Source organism: Mus caroli, chromosome 8, assembly GCF_900094665.2.
Source record: "Mus caroli chromosome 8, CAROLI_EIJ_v1.1, whole genome shotgun sequence".
Taxonomy (NCBI): Eukaryota; Metazoa; Chordata; class Mammalia; order Rodentia; family Muridae; genus Mus; species Mus caroli.
This window is the reverse complement of record NC_034577.1, coordinates 103286512-103294014: the sequence shown is the minus strand read 5'-3', so window position 1 is coordinate 103294014 and position 7503 is coordinate 103286512. Positions and strand designations below refer to the sequence as shown.

The 7503-nt window shown below is 43.0% G+C and overlaps 1 non-coding gene across 1 annotated transcript; it reads right to left on the bottom strand.

The window, feature by feature from the left end:
• Window positions 1–6870: 6870 nt before the first annotated feature.
• Window positions 6871–6977, bottom strand: LOC115031873. Its single transcript, XR_003837509.1, has one exon. It is a non-coding gene; the product is annotated as a U6 spliceosomal RNA (small nuclear RNA).
• Window positions 6978–7503: the final 526 nt, after the last annotated feature.

Here is a 7503-nt window from a genome sequence, read left to right as displayed (position 1 = left end):
TCTGGCTGTCCTGGAACTCACTTTGTAGACCAGGCTGGCCTCGAACTCAGAAATCCGCCTGCCTCTGCCTCCCGAGTGCTGGGATTAAAGGCATGCACCACCACACCTGACTTAAGGCCACACTTCCTAATCCTTCCCAAAATAGTTCTACGAACTAAAGGACCAGGTATGCAAATATATGAGTCTATGAGGGCCATTCTGATACAAATAAGAGCCAGCCATGGTGGCACAGGAGTTTAATTCCAGCATTTGGAAAGCAGAGGCAGGTAGGTCTCTGATTACAGGGCCAGCCTGGTCTACAACAGGAGTTCAAAAACAGCACAGAGAAACCCTGTCTCAAAACAATAACAACGGGGCTGGAGAGATGGCTCAGTGGTTAAGAGCACTGGCTGCTCTTCCAGAGGTCCTGAGTTCAATTCCCAGCAACCACATGGTGGCTCACAACCATCTATAATGGGGTCTGATGCCCTCTTCTGGTGTGTGTCTGAAGACAGCAATAATGTACTCACATACATAAAATAAACAAATAAATCTAAAAGCAAAGACAAAAACCAAAGATCTGGGGAAGATGGGATTTCGAGGGGACTGGCAAGAGTGTAGGAAGTGGAAACTGTGGTCAAGATGTAACATACGAGAGGCGAATAAAAGGAAAGAGAGATATACTCGTATCTCATGACCACTCACCATGTAATGTGTGTATTTATCTCAATAGTCACGCTTGCTCTATTCTAGCTTATATTTGGACAGAGAAATTAAGTAACGTGGGTCTGGGGATGTAGCTGAGTTGGTGGAGCATTTCCCTAGCACGCACAAGGCCCTAGGTTCGATCCCCAACACCAACTAAGGCCAAGCATGGTGGTGCATGCCTGAAATCCCAACACTTGGGAAGTGGAAGCAGGCATCCTCAGCTACACCTCAAGTCCAGGCTAGCCTGGGCTCCATACTACCTTGTCTCAAAGAGAAAAGAAGTTAAACAGGCTGGCTGAGATCACACAGCCAATAAGAGATAAAAATGATAATTGTGGTTTTTTAAATTTTTTTTTTAATGTTGATTCTGTTACTTCTGGGGAGAGTTTGTGGGAGAGTGTCTGCTTGCTATAATATCTTCACTTGGAAAAATAATACATGCTCATAGGCCCTCATTTTAAAAAATATATAGAAATGCCTAGAAACTCCTGCTTTGCTACACTTTCTGAAAAGAAATTGGAAGAGATGAACAGGCTTGTCCTTTTATCCCATTTCTTCTCCAATAACAGGGGTGCTCTTTTTTTTTTTAATTTCTTCTTCAAGAAAAGAAATGTTTTGAGTACAGAATTGAGAGGAAACGCATTCTGGATGGATAATCGCGTCACTCCAGTCTTCCTACCCACAGAGAAGAAAGCCTTCCTGAAGTTTAAGATGTCACTTCTCACAGAGCGCATCGGCAGCTCGGAGATCAGAAACCGCACATAGCCAGATCACCAGAGAGTGCGGAGCGGCAACACGCAGCTGGCTTTGAGATCGGCAACACGCAGCTGGCTTTGAGATCGGTGAGAGGCTGTTCCCGTCAAAGGACATCCTTTGTTAAAATAGAAACATCAAGGATATAAATACGAACAATCGTTGGGACGACTCTTTTGTAACATGTACCTGAAGAGGTAAACGCTGTTGCAGACGCTTCCTGGCCCTCAGACATTTCGATGCTGGACACCACTGAACCAAAATGACTCATTCTTAGAAGCAGTTGTCCTCTGGTTTAAGAATATCCCAGAAGAGTATGCAAGTGAGCCGGGTTTCTCTATTTATAAAACTTATCAGACCACTTAGACGGATGTTTATCGAAATGTAAGTTATGTTTACATCCAAATTTGGAATTTCAATTCAACCACTGACACAAATACATAAATGTGTGCATACAATTTTTTTATTATTCAATCAAGCCTACAGACTCACTGTGTAGGCCAAGGATGACCTTGAATTCCTCACTCTCCTGCCTCCATTTCCCAGATAACTGAGTTTACAAGTGTGCACCACCACACACAATTGCAACCAATATACTCAACAGCGGAATGAGAGAGAGGTAAAGAAGTGAGGTTTAGCAAAATGGAGGACAAGCAATCACCCTTACACACTGCCTTAGTTCCTCATCTTGTTGTAGCTGCAAAACATCTAACAAAAGCAACTTAAAGATAGGAGGGTTTATTTGAGCTTTTATTTTGAGGGTGCAATTTATCAAGGAAAAGAACTCCTGGCAGCAGGAACATGAGCCAGCGGGTGGCACTAATCCCACACCAGGGAGCAGAGAGGCAGAGATGCAGAGAAACCTGGATGCAGAGAGACAGGGATGCAGAGAAACTGGGATGCAGAGAGACAGGGATACGGAGAAACTGGGATACTGCATCTCAGAACACATTCTGCTTTTTTAGACAGCCCAGAACTCTCTTCCCATGAAGCAGCCCAGGACCCCACCCCTAGAGCAGCCCAGGACCCTAGCCTATAGAGGGGCTCTAGATTCTAGGTCATAGAACTGTGCAGCCCACAGTTAGTATAGACCTTTCCAGTTCATCTCAATCTAAAAACCCCTTACTGTCCTGCCCACAAGTTTGTCTGTCTCCTAGGTGAGTCTAGATTGTGTTGAGTCGGCAATATTATTAACCATAACAAATGAAAAGCCCAATTCAAACCACATGGTTAGTATAAGCCTTGCTTTTTCAGACTGTGTCTCAGTATGTATCCCTCCTGGACCTGGAACTCACTCTGTACATACCCACAGTAGTGAAAGGCTGAGGTAAAGAGGTAGGGATGTGACTTTATGGCTAAGACCACTGACTTAAGACCACTTTCCAAGGTCTGATCCAGGCACCCACATTGCAGCTGACAACTATTTGTAACTCTAGTCCCTGGGGATCTGATGCCCTCTTCTGGCCTTTGTGGGAACTACACACATGCAAATACACACACACACACACACACACACACACACACACACACACGGTGCACAGATATACATATAGGCAAAAACATCCATACACATTGTGATAGTTTGTATATGCTTGGGCCAGGGAGTAGGCACTGTTAAGAGGGGTGGCCTGTTGGAGTGGATATGTCACTGGGTGTGGCTTTAATACTCTAGTCCTCGCTGCCTGGAAGTCAGTCTTCCACTAGCAGCTTTCAGATGAAGATGTAAAACTCTCAGCTCCTCCTGCACCATGCCTGTCTGGATGCTGCCATGCTCCCACCTTTATGTTGATGGACTGAACCCCTGAACCTGTAAGCCAGCCCAGTTAAATGTTGTCCTTTATAAGAATTGCCTTGGTCATGGTGTCTGTTTACAGCAGTAAAACCCCAACTAAGACACTCATAAAATAATAATAATAATAATAATAATAATAATTTTTAAGACTGAGGCAGGAGGATTTCAAGTTTGAGGCTGGCCTGAGCTTTATTGAGAGACACTGCCTCAAAAGAGTGTTAGCCCAAGTAGGTGTTTCTCAAAAGAAGAAACACGAATGTTCAACAAGCATATAGGGAAATGTTCAATATTACCAATTATCTAGAGAAATAACATTGAAACCACAAATGAGATACTACCTCACACATGCTGAAATAGCTATTATCAAAAAGATAAAGTTAAGTATTCGTGGTGATTATTTTTAAGCGGAGGAACTTGTGAACTCGGTTGGTAAGCGTGTGAATAAGCATGATCATTATAGAAGATCATGTGGAGGTGCCACAAAATAATTAAAACAAGTGCCAGAGAGATGGCTCAGCGGTTAAGAGCACTGACTGCTCTTCCTGAGGTCCTGAGTTCAATTCCCAGCAACCATATGGTGGCTCACAACCATCCATAATGAGATCGGATGCCCTCTTCTGGGGTGTCTAAAAACAGCTACAGTGTACTTACAAATTAAAATAGAATAGAATGGCCATGGGACCAGAGAGATGGCTCAGCACATCGGAGCACTTACTGTTCCTGCAGAGGAACCAGACTGGGTTCCTGGCATCCACATCAGGTGCTAATAGCCACCTGCAACCCCAGGCCAGGGGATCTAAGGCCTCTTTAGCACTCTTGAGCCCACACACACGCGTGGTGCAGAGAAACTCACAAAGGCACAGACATGCACATAAGTAAAAATAAATAATTTTTTAAAAATTAGAAGGCCAGGGGCTGGAGAGATGGCTCAGCAGATAAGAGCACTGACTGCTCGTCCAGAGGACCAGGGTTTAATTCCCAGCTTCCGCATGGCAGTTCACAACTGACTGTAACTCCCTCATATAGACATACAGACAAATCACCAACAAAAATAAAATTTTACAAAATAAGAGAGGGCTAGAGAAATGGCTCAGCAATTAAGAGTGTTAGCTATTATTCCAGAGGACAGTGGTTTAATTACCGGTACCCACATGGCTAACAACAACCTATATAGCTCCAGTTCTAGAGGCTCCAAAGCCCTCTTCTGGACCTCCTCAGATACTGTATACATGTCGTGTGCATATATAAATGTAGAGAAGACAGCCATACACATAAAATCAAACAAAATAAATTTTAATAGAATGAGCACGTGATCCAGACATCTCACTCCTGAGTGAGATTCTAAAGGACGGAAAAGCAGCACAGCAAAGGGATGTGTGCATTGCTCTGTTAGCCACAAAATTATTTGCCATATCCAAGAAAACGGAACCAATGTCGGGGTCCATCAAGGGACCACTGGGAGGCTGGCAAAATGGTGCAGAGGGTGAAGAAGCTGCTAAGACTGATGATCTGAGTTCAATCCCCAGAACACACATGATAAAGGAAGATATCTGAATCCCACAAGCACACACATACATGTGCACACGTGAGCATGCACACACATGCTCGCTCACGCACACACACACACACACACAGTTTCTCAGAGACCAGATGCTAAATATTATCATGTGAGGTGATTTTGTGTTAAATCTCTTGACTTAGCCTTCCACAATGCATAAATGTACTAAAACATCATGTCATATGCCATAAATGAATACAGTTTATTTGTTATCCAAATAAAGTTAACTGGGCATAGTAGTACACCTCTATAATGCTAGTGCTTGGTAGGTAGAGGCAGGGAGACTAGGAGTTCAAAGTCATCACTGGTTATAGAAGGAGTTTAAGACCTAAATAAGACCCTGCCTTGAAAATAAAGAAATAAGAAGGAAAAGACAGACAGATAAAGAAAGTTACAGAAATTATTGACAGATTTATCTCTTCAGTCAGAATAAGTTTCACTTTGGACTTTTGTTTATCTGGTTATTTGTTTAATAAGTGTATATGTGGCTTTTAGGATCAAGCAAAATATCGAGAAAAATGAAAAGGCAACATATAGAAGGCAAAGCTTAGTGTACTATGACATTCTTCTAACAGAGATTCTCTTCTTGGCAAAATACTCACCAAGATTTCACAAGAAGCCAGGCATGGTAGAGCACGCTTGCAGTCCCAGCATTTGGCAGGGTTGAGATAGGCAGACCTGGAGCCTGAAGCATGCCTGTCGACACGGGAAGACATGGATTAGTCTAGAATCCTAGGAACAGAGAAAGAACCAATATAAAAGCTGCTGTCACAAAGTCACAGCCATCCTGGGGTATGTGACTGACACTGTGTCTCAGAAAACAGGCAGCAGGGCATCTTGGTACACACCTGGAATCCCAGTGCTCATGAAACAGAGGCAAGAAGATCTTTGTAAGTTCGAGGCCAGTATGAAAAGTTGGGGGAAGGGGAGCTCTGTGGCCACCACAGCCAACAGAGCACAGACTGGCCCTCAGGAGACAAGAAAGCAGTACAGTTTAACACGACTAAATAACCAATGTTGGTACAAACTTCCAGAGTCTGACCCTGACTCGTTTACTTTAGGCATATTTAGGCACAACACAACTTAGTGAAAACTTTTGTGGTGATAATGACCTCAATCCCATGTGCACGATTAAGCATACAATACATCTCCCTGAGGAACAAAGCCAGCTAAATAAAGATGAGACATGACTACATTGAAAGTCTTCATAAAGTACATGTATGTGACCTCATCCATAAAGATGGGTTTTATAGATTGACTGAGGAAAACAAGCTCTCAATAAGGGTCTGGGGTGAGGATCCGGTATGGTCTCAGCCACACAGATAGCACAAAGATCACCTGGATTACAGATTGTCAATCCCTTCCTTTAAAGGAAAAACCCTGTGTACATTCCAGGTTCTCCCAGTACAGTGGGTTCACAACCTTCTTAATAATGGGACCTCTTAAGTCAGTTTCTAATGGCCTAAGAATATCTAGAGTTGGTGCCCCCCCCAACCATAAAGTCATTTTCATTGCTACTTCATAACTGTGATTTTTCCCAGTGTTATGAATCCTAATATAAATATCTGACACACAGGATATCTGGTATGCAAACCCTGTGAAAGGGTCTTTCGACACCCCCACCAAAGGGGCCATGACCTACTGGTTGAGAATCACTACCCTGGTGTTCACATGTGAACACAAGGACATCTGTACCTCCTACAGTGAAGAAGTGGCAGCTGAGTCACTGGAGGACTGCAGAGTCAGAGTCAGTGGTCAACACCACTCGCTGCTCTTTCAGAGGACCTGGGTTCGGTTCCCAGCACCTACACTAGGGAGCTAACAACCACCTATAACTCTAACCCAGGGATCCAGTGCTTTCCCCTGGTCTACACAGAGAATTCCAGGCCAGCTAGAGTTACAAAGAAAGACCCTGTCTAGATGGACAGACAGACAGACAGACAGACAAAGAGAATACTGTCAATAGGTGACCTAAGAATATCTCTAAATTTCTAGCGCATCACGGAAAATATTTTAATTCTCTTTTTAATTGAATTTTATTTTTTACTTATTCACTTTACATCCTACTCACTACCCAAAAAAAAATATGGAGTGCCTCGTGAATTTTTGTGCCATCCTTGAGCAGAGGCCATGCTAATCCTCTCTGTATTGTTCCAATTTTAGTATATGCGCTGCCGAAGCGAGCGCAATGTGCTAATTCTTAAAAGTTGGAACTTGCAGCTAGAGAGGTGGCTCAGTGGGTTAAGAGCACTTGTTGCTCCTGCAGAGAGCCAGGGTTCAATTCCCAGCACCTGCATGGTGGCTCGCAACCATGTTCAACACCAGCTTTGGGGGATCCCTCTTTTGAACTCATTCAAATAAAATTAAATAAATGCAAATCTTTTAATAAATAAAAATGAGGAAATTAGAAGTTGAATTATGAGTTTTCCTGTTTAAACCCAATTGAATAAGTCATATCTGTAGTTGTTTTGAAGAAAAGCTAAGTGTATTATTTGACTCTGACTCTCTCTCTCTCTCTCTCTCTCTCTCTCTTACACACACACACACACACACTTCCCAGTTGGCCTTCCGTTGCTGTGGTAAACCATGGCCAAAAGCAGATTGAGAGAGTAAAGAGTTTATTTGGCTTACATGTCTGAATCTTCCTTTCAATTTGTTTTAAGTTTTATTTATGTGTGTTAATTTTTTAATTTTTATTTACCTGTGTGTCTGT